Consider the following 16,317-nt stretch of genomic DNA (forward strand, 5'->3'; position numbering starts at 1 on the left):
ATACGAAGGGGAACACACATGTGCCATTTCAAAACTAAAGAAAGCAGTAGAAGTGGGCACTTCTCCACAGGGAAGACTGATAATACTCTCTCTGCATCCAGACAGAATCCCTAGAATAACTCAGGCTTCTCTTACCCTCAGCACAGAAAGTGCAAAATAAGCGTTTCTAAATCCAGAAGGGAGAGCTGCAGAGAATGCGAGGCAGTGTCTTGCTTTCTCTCACGATTTGACTCTTTCACCTTTTTATCTTTTTCCACAAAAATGAGACTTGAAAAACTCAGGTGGTTTCTAGATAAAAAGGAGGCACAAGGATGTGCAAGACAGACCAAGCTGGGGCAACTCTGTGTACTTTACATTACTTAGAAAGGCTCATGGATTTGTGAGGAACTGGAGAATGTGCTTCCTAAATTCCAGGAAGGAAGTAGCCATTTCTGTTTGTTTCTTCTGCTGGATTCCCAAGGACCTCGCTCATTTTCTAGTACATATTAATAGATATTTATTGACTGGCTTGATGGTAATGACAAAGATCTTATTGATGTCAAGGAAAATGAAATATATGAAGATGGTGACCAGTTTTGTATTCTTGAATTTCTGCAATCTATTTCCTCTACAGTCCAATCTTAATGATTGCTTCTCTATGGATTCATTCCTATATGGCTTTTCAGGCCTTTTACGATATGCTAAGCTAGCAAGATTCTTTTTACCCATGGCACTGCAAAGCAGTATTAGAAATACACATGAAATGCCCATTAAATGTTAGTAGTATTCAATAAATACTTGAGTTGTTGGACTGAACAACTTTTTTCCCCATTAGTAAGGACTAAAAAATAAACCCAGTAAGCATTATGTCAACTCTCATTAACTTATGGTGTACTGGGATTACCAAGAGTCTATGCTTTTCCTTTGACTGACTAGACAAGCTCCAGTATAATATAAAGAGCTGAGAAGCCTAAATTAAAGAAATCTTTAGTATGTGGGCATGTCATACACCGGCATCCATGTTTTACGAAGGACTACAGAATAAGATCATAGCAAGACAAGAAGTAACATGGATTGGGTGACTGTTTGGAAGATATCTGTCCTTTAGTGTCACTGGTCAAATGCTTACGTTTGTATTTACATTTTCCTTTTTTTTCTGTACTCTGTGTATGCTCTGAGATGGTAGCGATGGTTGATAGAGTGAAATTCACAAGTGGAAGCAGATGATCCAAGTAACTGTGGCAGAATATGAGAATCGGTTTGAAATCAAGCTGTAGCTCCCTTACCAAGAGTCTTCCACAAACTCCGCATCGATGCACATTCGTGTGAAATGAAAGTCCAGGAAGACAGTTTAGTTAGCAAAGGTGTGAGAATCAGAGTAAGTGCTCACATATGCTTTTTTGGAGCACTTGCCTTTGAGAGGGTTCTTGTTTTTGTTTTTGTTCTGTTTTTTGTCTTTTTTTTGAGACAGAGTCTCGCTACACAGTTCAAGCTGCTCTTGAGCTCACTTTGTACCTCAGGCTGGCCTTGAACTCACAATGATCCTCCTGCCTCAGCCTCCCGAGTGCTGGCATTACAGGCATGTGCCACCATACTCAGCTTGAGTGGGCTTTCAAACACAGTGTTAGATTTAGAAGAGGACAATGATGCCAGATTTACATAAACATAAGAATTATGCTAAATGATGCGTTTAAGATGCGCAGTACAGTGCCTGGGTGCTGTTAGGGTACACCAGATGACAGCTAATATTTTTCCTTCAACAGAAAAATTTAAAAATGAAAAAGAATTGAATATTTATGTAAAATATATAAATAGCATTAATATGAAATAAATTAAATTAAATATATAAATATATAAAATAAATAATTGACTATCAGTTTTCTCAGACTGTTCAACTGACTTTGCTTTCACTGAAATTTTGCAATGAGTAGATATAGCATTCTTGTTCAGTGGCCTAGAAGATGTTTTCTTAAGATAAATGATTATTATCTCCACTACTGTGTCCGGTTCTTATTCCAGAGCAACCTGGACAAGTGCAGAGTAGACTTTGAAGAAAATTACTGACCTGGTTGACCTTTTTCTACCAATATAGACTTCTGGCTCAGAAAGGGTATAACTTTGTTGACATTAGAACTCAGAGTGTGTTGGAGGAGGAGCCGTGCTGTCTGCATAAGCACACATAGTAACCAAGAAACCTGGAGAATATGTGCAAGAACAAAATTGTATGCACCCAGTATGCAGCTTGCTTTTTCCTCAGCTACTTGGAGCAGGTCTCTGCTACTCATGACCAAAAGAACCTTGACACAAGCTAAGTCACTCTTTTTTTCACAGATCAAATAGCTATTTAACTAGGAATTTATATCTTATTAATAGACATTAATTAATGCAACTTGGGCTTGGAATTCACAAACGTGTTGCAATTTTAGATGTACTCTTGTCTTTCATAAAATACAGCCATCTGCTAATAGCTCTGATCAAAGCATAAAACATTACTCAAACTAACACAGAGCTTTTGAAATCAAAGTATGAAGAGAGTGATTCGTTGATTGTCTAATTGCTCTTCCCTACTATTGAATTAGCCAGCATTTTATCTTTAACAGGAACAATTATAAAGAGAAACATTTGCCAGCTAATTTAAACATTGGCCATGGCATGGCTAATGTCTATGGGAAAAATTATCAGCAAAGTGCTGCATTGTTGCAAAGAGTATAATTTATTTTTCCAGTGAGTTCTTGGAATAGTGAACTCCTCACTTTCTTCAATGAGTTCTTCGGCATGTCTGGTACGAAGTAGGAATTTGACTCAAAAAATATCAGTTTTCTGCTTTTGCCTGACAAAATATATTTTTTAGCAATAACAATACTCATTCTTCATTTAAAACATATTGCCATTAACAAAGACGAGTTTTCCCTTTGATGATCAGCTTTTATATCCCAGTAACTTTCTTGCATCTGCAGGGATGGTGCAAGAAGTTAGCTAGAAGAACTGAGAGTCGCAGTCTCACTTGTGGTGCCTTGCCACCAGCACCGTCTGTGTCCCTGGCAAGCTTGAAGCAGTTAAGACTTTACGCTTATAATGCTTATTCCCTAAATACAACGTGGAAATTTTCAGATTAAGAGATTCATTGCCTGAAACCGGAAAGCCTTGTCAGGTTTGTATGGGTCACCGCATTCTTACCATGACCATATAATAGAGAAGTATTTGATACTTCCCCGGCCAAAGCACACATCTGTGTTCCCAGGATGTCCTGAGGCAGATGCTGTCCATTTCCAGCCAAGTACTGTGGTCCGCCACTGGGTGTAATAAAGACCGTTCAAAAGCACTACAAACTCAGGCTGGTGTATGTGCTTCTCCACTACTAGTAATGATTAGTTTGTTTTCTGCAAATTGCTCATTGAATTTCATCCATGCTATTTCTCTTTGAAGAGGCAAACTTAGCATATGAAGGAAAAGAACATTATTTGCTCAGTATCTTATTTTAACAATTCTGTCTCCTGATACAATGTAGAGTCATGTCTCAAAAAATGTGCTATAATTGCCCTATCAAGAACCCTGAATCAGAATCCCCTTAAAATTTGTTTTTTAATGAATTTTCAAGTGCCTCTTTAGCAGAATGAAATTTGAGAATCACTGACTTAGAAAACATAAGTGTAAAGTGCTCTCCAAATAATACTGGTTCACTGAAATTTTGCGTTTCCTTGAGCTGTGGTTAGCTCATGGGCCTGTGGTATCTGCCTAGCTTTAGCATACAGTAGGAAGATCTCCTTTGCTGCCATTCGTGTTGTCCAGAATGACTTCATCTCCATTTGCAAGGTTTCCCTCAGTTGATCCCCAGGTATGTTGAAGAAATATCATTCATTCGGTAAATTCAACCCCTCAAATACAAATAAATACTATTCGTTATGCCTAGGAAAAGAAAGGCTTATACTGCTTACTGAATCAGTGTCTCTTATCCATGTGTTTCTATCCTCTCTTTTATCCAGAATTACTGAACATCTATAATGAGTAGAGTGGTCAGCAAAAGTATCACTGGGGACTCTATGATGCACTAGAAAGATTCTCAAAGAAAGTTATAAATTTCCAAATCTGATGATATAAACAGATGCGCTAGGGTGTACAGACATCAGCATTAAGGTGATTCTAATGTAAGCAGAGTGTCACACATTACAGCCATTTGCGTACGTCTGCAGGATAGGACAGGTCGCATTTAAATATTTACAGTCACATTTGATGTCTATTTTAGTTACTTTTTTTTCCATTTCTGAGTGAAAATACCCAACATCCAAAGTTAAAGGAGGGAAGTTTATTTTGGCTCAGTTTGTAAAGGTTTCAGTCCCTAATTAGCCCCTAATCACCCTGTCCAAGTCAGGGTGGCATCGCAGACAGGAGTACATGGCAGGCAGAAGGCAGCAAATCACCAAGCAGCAACAACAGCAGCCCTCTTTCTATTGCTTATTTGCTATCCAGGTAGGGGCACCCTTAATCCTAACTTTGCAACATGAATCAATAACAGCATCACACCCTTAATCCCAGCATCATACACTGTAGCCACCTCCGGAAAGCTCCTCCTATGGCCAAATGAGGCTTTGGGGAGATATCTAGACATAAGCCATAACAGCATTATGAACAATTACTTAGTGGGGACAAGAGAACTGGCATGAGGGAAGGAACAGTTCCTGTCTTTTGTCAAGGATATGATCACACTGCCACTGAAGAAGAGCTGTGTCAATTTATAGTAGAGGCTCTTCTGAGTTCTGTCATCCTGCTTCTATCTGGATATGAATCTGAGTTCATGGTTGCCCCTTCAGTATCCCCAAGATACTGGATTCCCTTTAGAATCACCAAGAGTCCTCTTTTAACTCCTCCAATTTTTAAGTGTGTCTTCTTCAAACTTTCCAGAAACAAATCCCTCCATTTTAATCCCAAAATAAAACAAATAAATAATAAATCACCAATGCAATATGTCTATATCTACATAGCATTTATATCTATCTATACTATCTATAGTATATATCTGTATCATCTGTATCTTTATATCCTCTTAGTTATCTCTTATTTATAAATTGTTTTTCAGTTTCTACAAAATAATATGACATACTCATTGTAAAAAGTTTGAAAAAATGTCAGTATAAAATTTCCAGGCAAAAGATCAGGAGGATCCTTTTGAAGCAGGGCACAGAGTGACTATTGGGCCTTTGGGTTCTGGCACCTGGAGGGGTTAAAATCTCATAACACTGGGGAAAGTGATAGAGAAGTCTTAGGTTTTTCATTCATAATAAAACTTGTACTGCTCGTTAAGCAGAGGGAATTATGCCTGTCTGCAAAATGAACTAAGTAATTAAGAGACCAGGCAGATTAATGGTTTGCAAACAAAAAAGTTCAGGAGAAATCTCACTTTACCATGATTGATGGCCTCCATGTGGAAAAAACAATAATATGCCTGTCGAGTGCTTAACAATCTTTAAAAAATGGCCTTCCATTTTCCCAAGAGTAAAACTTTCTAAATGCTGTCCTTTTAAAATTATTGTATCAAATCATGTTATTTTTATTTTGGAATCTTTAAAATGCTATGAAAAGATACATTTAATACAACCTCGTTAGAGAAATCATAATCAGCATTTCTAACCAAAGAACAATTGTGGGAGGAGGATTCTTTTCAGCAAGACAAAGAACAATGCCGAGTTTCTGATTTTCAAAGGAATTGCTTAAATAAGGCACAGAAATGAATTGAGTGGGAAGAAAAAAAACAAGTTATGAAATTTTCTCAAATTTCTTTCAAATAAAAGAAAGTATGTTATACAGTTTAGAAGTGGAAACATTAGGCTCGGATATTTGAGATTTGCAAATTAGGATTACAAAACTCTGTACATTTTCTTTATATGATGAACATCAGTATGTAAAACATTTTATTCAACTGGAGGGAAAAATTCAGTTGGATAAAATAAAGTCTTAGCTTTTGCTAGTTTTATGCCATGGATAAATCAATACAAACTCAATACTGCAATTTAAGAAATGGAAAAACAAGACTCCCACTAATTTTGTGATTCCTCTTTAGCTTGCATCCTTCTCATGAGTAAAATTTCCATGAAGATCAAAACCGTATAAAATTTACTTAAAATTATTATATCAAATCATGGTACTTTTAGTTTGGAGTCTTTTTAGAGTGATGAAAAGATATATTTAATAAAACTTCTTTAAATAGAGCATTATTGCTACCTCTAATGAAGGAACAATCTAGGTATAGATCATATATGCTAAGTAGAACTACACTTTGGTATGTAAGGAGATTTTCAACCAATAGAAGTGAAGGAAATAATTATGTTCTGTGGGTTATATTATCTTAAGACTACCGTGACTATTTAACCTGTAGTAATAATAATACACTTAAAATAATTTATGACAGAAAGAGAATTATTAATATAGCAAAAGAATCACAAGAATACTCCTGGAAAGTGTATATACCTAGCTGTCCTCCGAGAGTACTTCATTAGGGTATATGAATAAGCCTGTTATTCAATGAGGTTGGAGAGGTATTAAGCTTCTGGGAACGTGTTATTCTTTTGTGCTTGTCACTTAGAAATGAGAAAAGGCTAACTGCTTTATAAATGAAATGTCACTTTTCCACCCACAATTTTTTCCATCTATAAAACAGAACCATCTAGTGAGTAATTTCCACTTTTCTTGTCTTGGAATATTTTTCATCTTTTTCCTGGTTGATATGTAAATTCTACCTACCTCTTATATGCTGTATTATTCTTATGAATGTAATTCTTCTTCTTCTAACATGGTCAAGGAAAGTTGCCTAGGTGGTAGAATTTCTATTGGAGCCTGGGTCCCCAGGGAAGGCAATGAAAATCACAAGGTCCCAAGAAGTTGTTTAGGACTGGATGGAAAGCACAGGATGGATGATATCAATGGTAACCTAATGTAGCCCCGTTCCTTGGAAAATGTTCCTTGGGTATGAGTGATGACTGCATTTTTCTTCTAGAAGCTCCATGTAAGAGAAGCAAGCATAATACTGTGCTCACAGGGATACCTGAGACCTGGCTTAAGCCAAAAGAAATATCTCTAAGCAGCGATTCTCACGTGTGACTGAGTGATCTCAGAGTGAGGTCAGCCTGGTGTGTATTCGTTTCCTCTCACATTACTACAGAACCTCTGAAGTCTACTGCGTCTAAAATGGTAGGACGCTCACAGGGCTACCACTCTGGGTTAGCAAATCCAATTAACATGCAGGACAACTTATTTCTGTTCTGTTGGTTGTCTCTTTATCATTTTATTTTATTACATGGGCTTCTTAACTTTATTATCTCTCTGTTCTCTTGAAATTTAAATTCACTTTTGTGTGATTTCCCCATCTTGCTTAACCTTTTTAAAATGGCATCAGTATTTTCTGCATGGACCTAGTATTTTCTATTATTTTTCAAGGAATAATAATTTTGGCTTGCATGTTTTTCTGCTCATGCATCCCTATCTTACTTTGAGTCACTATAGAGACAGTGGTGTCTTTTGAGTGTTTGCCCTGTTTTAAGAGTTAGGGGTTTTCCTCAAATATCTGTCTTCTGATGTCCCATATTTCTGATTTCTGAGGCAGTAAAGTTTTGTGTCTATACTGCCAACTATGATAATGGGGGATCCTCAAATTGTTCATTTCCTTTTTTCACCAGAGAAAGTGTCCACTCTTCTGCACTGAACAGGGAGCATCAGCCAGTCACAAAGGATGAGGAGAACTCCATCGCCGGCATGAGTGTGGAATTCACCCATGGCTTTCTCTAAGTCAGGATCTTTCAGGTACAAATTCTGCAAGGAATAACTTCTCTGAAATTTCAGGAGTAACGGCAGGGCCATCGCTTTGGTTGAACAGGATGACACGCTGATCCCTGAGATTGTTTCTGTGTAAAGTGTGAGGAATTTCTCTCTGTCTCTCATGCCTTGTTCCACTTTGGATTGCAGCTTCTGTCTGCAGCTCTCACTTTTCCTGAGCTCTGTAAGAGAATCACTTTGTTTCCTGTGGACATTGTTCTAGCTCTGTTAGGCCATTTATCATTCTGAGATCTTCTTTTTCATGTTCAAAAATGTGCTCCCAGAACCCAGCTTTGTTATGTAAACTCCAGCTTTGTTTCCCTTCGCATATTTACCACTTTTCTTACTTCAGTCTCCCTAAGGTCATCTAAGGCTGGCTAAAGCTTCTGCTGTGCTGGTAAAGAGGCTCTGGTTTAATTTTAGTAGTGTGTTTTGAAACAGAAAGGGAGGCTTGTAAGAGACCTGGGCAGGGTCTCCTGGAATTCTTCCCTGCTTGATGAAGCTACTTCCTCACATCTCATTTCCCAACACTAGACATTTCCTACCAGTTCTATCTTAATATCCAGGCAGCACCAATCTCAGTTCCAGAGAAAAGAAGGGTCATGTTTCTTTTCCCCATATCCTCGTTTCCTGTCCTGATATTGTTTTCACCCCACATAGGAAGATGTGACCTGGCAGTGCAGTACTAAAGTTATACAATTGCCTGTTTTCACCACATGTCCCAGATTCTGAGTTACTCGGTGTTAAGTTACACCACATGTGAGACATCACCAGCCCTGGATGTACTACTGCAAGCTTCATTCGATTTCTATTTAGCCTCTCCTTGGCAGGGATTTAGAAATCTTCAAGATCAGGCTAAAGCAGAGCCTCCTTTGTCAACGATAATTGAAAGAGACAAAGGGTAAGTGGTAAGACTGGTGGTCAGTGCAGTAGAAGTAACACCAGGGACAGGACTGTAAACAGGGCTATTTTGGCTCAGGGAACTGGCAAAGAAGTCTCTCTTCCTCCCTCTCTCCTTCCCTCCCTCCTTCTCTCTCTCTCTCTCTCTCCCTCTCTCTCCTCCTCACTTCCCCCTCTCTCTCCTCTATCTCTTTCTCTGTCTCCCTTCCTTTCCCCTTCCCTTTCTTGCTTCCTTTTTTACTTCCTTTGATCCTTCTTTAAACATTTTGTTTGGATGACCATGAAAGACAAAGAGTTCTTGGTGTTTTCTTGGAGGAATTCTGCTGTTACAATTCTGAAATCCAAGATCTTCATTATACCCCATGTAAATTGCCTCTGACTTAATTTAATACCATATTATTTCATTCAAGTCACCATGAAAAAGGGAAAAAGTAGCAAGTTTTAATTTCATGGAAATCATCCATACATTTGGAGGCAACAATTAAGCAACCCCAAGTTTTCCTTCTGTAGCCTAAACAACCCTAACAAAATACCTTTCTGGATTATTTTCAAATTGTGTTGGAGGAATGATACTACTAAGTAAAGTGTTTGACTGATGCTTTTAGAATCCTCTCATTTTTTTCTGCTTTTCTTCTCCTCTTTCCCTTCTTCTCTCCATCTTCCTTTTTCTTTCTTTTTCTTTCTTTCTTTCTTTCTTTCTTTCTTTCTTTCTTTCTTTCTTTCTTTCTTTCTTTCTTTCCTGCTTTCTTTCTTTCTTTTCTACCAAGCATATACTACAATTATAATTTATAAACTTCCTTTACAATGTTTAGTACTTACCTACTCAAAACAGGAAGAGCTTTAAAAGTGCAATTAACCAAAGCAAGTACCACAGTGGTTCAAAACTGGTCACCAACTAACCAAGGTTTTAGGAAAACATAAAATTTGTCTTTGGGGATGACTGTTCTCTTCTATATGTCACTGTAGGGAGAATAGGCTGGGTAGAGAGAAGTGCTTTTGCACAGACACTGTTGGAAGCAGTTAGCCCTAAGTGTGCCCATGCAGTTAGTTCCACCTAAACAAAGAAACAGTAGAAGCACAGCTTTTATCAAGTCCAGTTGAGAATATAGTCTTGGAGATTGTGTCTGGGATAGGAGGAGTTATGCTGAAAGCCACAATCCCCAAGTTTCTCAAAGTTTGTTTCCCTAAGAGAATATCATGTCATAAAGTGACTAATAGCTAACTGCACATGGTATTTTAACATGATTGATATTTGTATTGAAGGTATGCAATCAAGTGATTATGAGGCCTGAATTGTCATAGTGATTTGCTGAGGTAGGCATGCAGCTGGTTAGCTTTGGAGCTATTCTTCCTACCCAACAATCTTCATGTTTGTTCTCCGATTCCTTATTCCTTATACCCTCAAATGTCATTCTCTGGGCACACAGGGATGAGGCTTCCCTCACAGAGCTCACAGTCTATTTCTCTTTAAATCTCTTGAGGAGACCGAAGCAGTATTTTGATGATTATGTATGCTTTCGAACAATTCTCAAGTCTTCGAGAAAATATTTCCAAAAGCAATCATTTGTCATACTAAATTTAAGTGCAAAGAAGACAGGAAAAAATTTCCATAGAAGCATAGCTATTAAATTTCAATCTAAAACCCTACAAAATCTCTCATAGCTGAAATGAGATAAGAAGTAGAAGGGTTAAACCACTTTACCAAATTCATTCTTCTTTCAGTCTGGTTATAAAAAGAGATTTTGAGCCAAAAGTGGTGGCGCACACCTGTAATCCCAGAACTTGGGAGGCTGAGGCAGGAGGATCCTTGAGAGTTTGAGACCAGCCTCGACTACAAAGTGAGTTTAAGGCCAACCTGAACTGCATAGTGAGACCCTGTCTCAAAAAGACCAAAAATACCTATATAAAAAGAGATCTTGTTGTTTCTTAATATGGGTATTCATAGCATGATGTCTTTTCTTAGAAATATAATTCTTAGAATATTACCTTAAATAGCTTACACATGAAATAATTATTATTAGTGGAATGATCACCATGAAGATATCTAACTGACAGCTGTTTGCATTACGGTGAAGAATGTAAAAGACATAGTAGGATGATGTTGTTCTTTTAAAATGTCTTGAAGTTACAGTACCCTTCACTTCTTGCCTACCTCAAATTCCCCAAGCATATAACCTCTGCTCCACTTAAGACAATGCATGTGCCTAAGGTATAGAATTTAATCTTTATATATGTATGGTATATATCGATATGTATATATCCATTAAAAATCACTAAAATCAAGGCAATAAACATACCTACCACCTTCACATTCTTTTGTGACTCTTTCACTCTTGATCTCCCATATCTCTTAACACAAAGAAACCACTGTGTACTTTCTGTTTCTGTAGAATGTTTTACATTTTCAAGGATTCTGGATAAATGGAGTCCTGCAGTATGTACTTGTTTTGTTTGCTTCATTCACCATAATTATTTTGACATGCATTTACATTGGATGTGTAAATAATTCATTTCATTTTATTGCCAAGTAATCTATTTTATATACAGCATTGAATATACTACAGTTTGTTTATCCATTCACCTGTAGATGGTCATTTGGGTTGTTTAAAGTTTTGGGCTACTACAAATAAAGCCTCTATGAATACTTATGTACAAATATTTAATGAATATTTGCTTTCATTTCTTTTCAGTAATACCCAACAGGGGAAATGGTTGGTATATGACAAGTGTATGTTTGACATTTTAAGAAACTGTCAAACTTTTTTCCAAAGTGTTTATATCACTTTATATTCCTAGATAGTTCCATCGTTAAATGGTAAGATTTTGCAGGTGGGGATTTAGCTCAGCGGCACAGTGCCTGCCTGGCAAGCGCAACATCATGAGTTTGATTCCTGGTACCAGAAAAAAAAAAAAAAAAGGTAAGATTTAAAAATTTCAGTCATGTTAATCGATTATAGTTGTATCCTATTATAATTTTAATTTGCTTTTCTCTAATGGCTAATGAAGTTGAACATCTTTTCATGTGTGTGCTATCTCTTTGTCTCTCTCTTTCTAGTTTGTATAATATTTTGTTTAATATTTCACTGGGTTGTTTACATTTAAAAGTTCTTATATACCTTCTATATATATTTTACATAAGAGATATTGTCTCCAAATATTTCTGTGACTTTTCATTTCTGTAAGAGTATTCACTGAGCAGATGTTTTAAATTTTGATGAAGTTCAATTTATGGATTTGCTGTTTTATTGGATTATGCTTTTGCTATCATATTTGGGACATCTTTGTCTAACCCTTGATTTTACATTTGTATATAGTATAAAGCATTCATCAAAGTAACTTTCTTGTCCTACATATAACACTGACACAGCATAATTTGTTAGAATAACACTTTCCTAAAGAAATGTGATATATACTTCAGTCAAAAACTGGTTGTTATAATATGGAAATTTATAGGGAAATGATTTTTTGCCCTTCTGGGGAAAACTAAATGAGGACTGACTCTTATTTGAAAGTTAGCATGTTTAATTATAAAACATACTGGAACACACACAACACACCGAAAGATTAAAACCAGATACAATATCATTGTCCAGAGCTGCATGACTTTCCAAGCCTGTGATTCATCCTTTAAACTTTTTATTAAAAATAAGATAAAAATTCGTTCTTTTTCCAGACAGGGTGGCACATGTCTGTAATACCAACACTAAAAAGCCTGAGGATCACAGGTTCAAGACTAGCCTCAGCTACATTGTGAGTTCAAGGCCAGTCTGGACTACATAGTGAGACTTTGTCAAAAAAAATAGTCCTTTGGAAATCTTAGTATATAACTCTATCACAAATTATTCTGATATTAAAATCTCTTATAATAAAAATGTTCATGAAGCAATAATTATGCCCACAAAATTCAGATAGATATAGAATATAGTCTTGCATTCCAATTAAACCTAGGAAATTATTATTCTATGCCGTTTAAAACTGGATAATTGATAATTAAATTGGAAATTTTCTTCATATTACTTAAAGTAGAATAATATTAAATTGTGATTGTTCCTCTTTGAATATATATCAGCACTCCTAGTTTCTCTATGCTAGAAATTTGCCTACAATTATTGGCAATTTTTCCTACAGATTGAGAGAAAAGTTGCTTTGGGACAAATATTTTATTTTTAGTGGAGATTTTTATATTAACAAATATTTATAGCTCAAGACAAAATCATTTTATAAGAATCAAGGAACTGAAACTTTGTGGGTATAAAGAGAAATTTGAAAACCTAAAATTCTCAAATTGTGTGTCCTGAACTATTCAGAATGACATTGCTGGAATTTATCCAAGGTTATATAAACTTCTGGGCTCATTAAAATGGAGACAGATAATATATTTTGAAAACTGCATGAAGTCCATCCACAAATAACCAAATTAAGCCTTTGAAGATGGAGGGAACTCTCTACAAGATTCAAATCAATTTCATGAATGATTCAATAAAACTGACAGAGTTTCTTTTATCAAAAAACCACCAAGCCAGATTGAAAACACATTAATCTTCTTGTATAGAAATGTGACCCAAGAGAAAAGAGACTGTATTAATTTGGTTTGTTGTTAGGGAAAGTGCTTGCCAAATTTTATAACTCAGTCTCCCATGTTCATAGCAGAAGGAAATGAAAGTAGAGAGGGCATAAGTCAGCTCCACTGGGCTCAGGTACGAAAGGAGGTTTTAAACAACTCAAGAGTGTAATATAAACAGGGGCTGCCAGATGAGGAAGTGTTATAATTCACCATTTTCTTAGTTAAAAACTATGGCGGTGGTGTCCAGATCAGTGTCGACAGGAAACTGTATGTTTACCAAACTTGATATAAATACATGTACCCTAGGTCTCCAGTGGAAAACTACAGTCTTAGGAATTATGCTAAGGAACATTTGAGGAGAGATTCTCTGTTAATACTGAGCATCACCTCTATCCTCTAACATTCTCCTGTTTCTCACTGTCTGAAGTCTAAAAAACACTGCATTGCCTAGACTCCTTCGTTTCAGGATTTAAACTTAATTCCAACAAGGGGATCTTCCATAGCGGAATTGAAGTCTTTTTATTTATTTATTTATTTATTTATTTATTTGCTCTGTCTGACTGTAGACATAGCTTTGTATCATCTTCACTGCTAATCACCTACTTCACAGTGTAGGCAACTGAAAGCTGTAATGACACTTTCCTTAATTGCCACATATTCTGATTTCCAAACACTGTCCCTGGCAACTTCTGAACATTTGCACCCAGCCCTAGAATAACTTTTTAAACATCCAATTCCCTCTATTAAATTCCTTCTTGCTGAAACAAGCAGAGTGGTCTTTGTATGTCTGCTAAAGTATGACAGATATCATTTTTAAATGATAAAATTATTGAGAATTTTTATTGTCTGCATAGGATGTATGAATTTAAAGTTTTGTGAATAAATCAAGTCTTTCATAACTTTTTTTCTGTATTGATGGTTGGCAAGGAGTATGAACAGCAGCATAGCTCCTGCTGCTCTATAATGCAGTATTTTCATATTGGAAAAATGTGCTTCATGTGAAGCCAAAATATTTCAATAAAACTTCTCTGGAATAATTTACTTACATTAATTATTTCAGACAATTATCTGACATAATTATGTTGGTTGTCTATGCTTTCCAGCAGGTGTTAAGGGACAAAAAAAAAAACACAATTTAATGTAATTTCCTTTTTTAACTCCAGGTAAAATCACTCCAGAGAAATTTCTTATAGCAGCAATTGAGGCCAGAAAAAGAAAAATCCAATGTGAAAAAATATGCTGCAACATGGTTGACAAAGAGCCACCTTCTGCCTCCAGATGAACAGTCACTATGAACAACAGAGAACACAGAGTTTTTTTTTCCATTTTAAGAGCAATTTTGATCAGTGCCTCGGTTGACACCTCATTACTTCATTAAGAGGATTAAATTTTAAAGAAGCAATGTTTAGGACTTTTAACCTGACGAGCAAACTTTGTTGAAAAGAATTAATTTAGGAAAAATACTGTACATATTCTAGATGGCACAGTTTACTCAAAAATTTAATAGTTGTATTGAGCCTCACAGAAGGAGAAGTTGGTTCTGAAAGTTCAGATTATTTGCATCATTGAATGAAACACTGGCAATGAGAAAATTTGGTGCCACTTTAAAGCTATTAAAATGTTAATATCTGAAATGATTTGAAAAGTAGAAACATAAAAGCAGCTCTTTTGATTTTTTTGCCGAGAAACTAGGTTATGGGTTGAATTGCAAAACTTCATCTGATACATGTTAATGTACATTTATTCTTGCTCAAGACTGACATGTAAGATGAAAACTACAGAATGTTTTGGGGGGACAAAACGTCAGTCAAGTAACCTGAGCATAAATGCATGCAAAAGCATGCTCTGCTCCTGTATGAGAAGACAGTATTTTAATTTTCTAATCTACTCTCAAATTAATATCTCTCTTCCTTTTGATGCAAAAGTGAGATTTGTTTTTCTCTGACCTTTTAAAAATGATCCTAAAGTTCATGTGGAAAAATAAAGAAATCATTTTGAAAAAGATATGATCATTACAAACTAAGTGCTACCAAATATTGGAAAATTGTTGTGGAGATTGGGATGCTGTGGTAAGAACAGCTTAATAAACCATAAAGCATTTATGAAAGGAATAACTGCAGCCACAGTAAAACGAACTGCGTGTGCTCTACAGAAAAGTACATACTGGTGATTTATTGTTAATGGAAGAAAACCTTTCAGACCAATGTGTTTCATGTACAATATTTGTATAAAAACTACACATACATTTTTACAGAAACACACACAAAATTGCATTAGCCTAGAAAACCTTGGCAACTAACTGAACTGCAAAAGCGGTCTGCCAAGTGTAGTGGTGCACACCTGTAATCCCAGCACTCAGGAGACTGAGGCAGGGCAATAACTGCCAGGCTGGGCTATACAATGAGTTCAAGCCAACCTGTATTACAAAGGTAGACCTTGTCTCAACTCTTCTCCCCATAAAAAGTGTCATATCTAAAACACAGTGGAGACTGAGTGGACATTTGCTTCCTATTTTGTTTATTTGTCTATGTATATATATTCGTGGACACATATATAATATTTAGAGATGACCACGTGAATAACTTTCAACTTATTTGCATTTTCAGTATTATTCAAATTAAAATGTAAACAAATCTGTCACATACTATTTCTTTGTTAATATCAATAGACATAGACATATATATTTATGCAAGAATGAAGTCTTCACACATATATCACAGGGATGATGTCTTTTCAAAATGTATTCTTTTCATAGAAAGGTCTTTCTTGTACAAGGAATTTTGGTTTCATGTAGACAACTCAAGGAGCAGAAATCAGAGAAATGCTGAGTCACTTTGCATGATAGGGCAAGTTTGTGTGCATAACACAGTTCAGAGTTGGTCAGCAATGTGATTCCAATGTCCTCTCTGCCACCGCTACAAAATCCTATATCATATCTATGTTGCTTGCTCGGTGTGAGCAAGTACTGCTGCCACAGTGCAGAGTCCGTTACCTGCAGTTCAAGGCCACATGTGGTAGTGTGGCTTGGAGACAGAATGGGCTATGGAAAATAAGCTCCTGAGAGCTTTCAC

At 36.2% G+C, this 16,317-nt stretch overlaps 1 long non-coding RNA gene across 1 annotated transcript in view; it reads left to right on the forward strand.

The window, feature by feature from the left end:
* LOC106149010 overlaps positions 1-7,090 on the forward strand; it is a 10,919-nt gene extending 3,829 nt beyond the window's left edge. The window contains exons 3-4 of the long non-coding RNA XR_001234886.1: positions 2,937-3,130; positions 6,968-7,090. This is a non-coding gene — a long non-coding RNA (uncharacterized LOC106149010). The remainder of the gene's footprint in view (positions 1-2,936; positions 3,131-6,967) is intronic.
* The last annotated feature ends 9,227 nt before the right edge of the window (positions 7,091-16,317 follow it).

Source organism: Chinchilla lanigera, unplaced genomic scaffold, assembly GCF_000276665.1.
Source record: "Chinchilla lanigera isolate Chin_1 unplaced genomic scaffold, ChiLan1.0 scaffold00003, whole genome shotgun sequence".
Taxonomy (NCBI): Eukaryota; Metazoa; Chordata; class Mammalia; order Rodentia; family Chinchillidae; genus Chinchilla; species Chinchilla lanigera.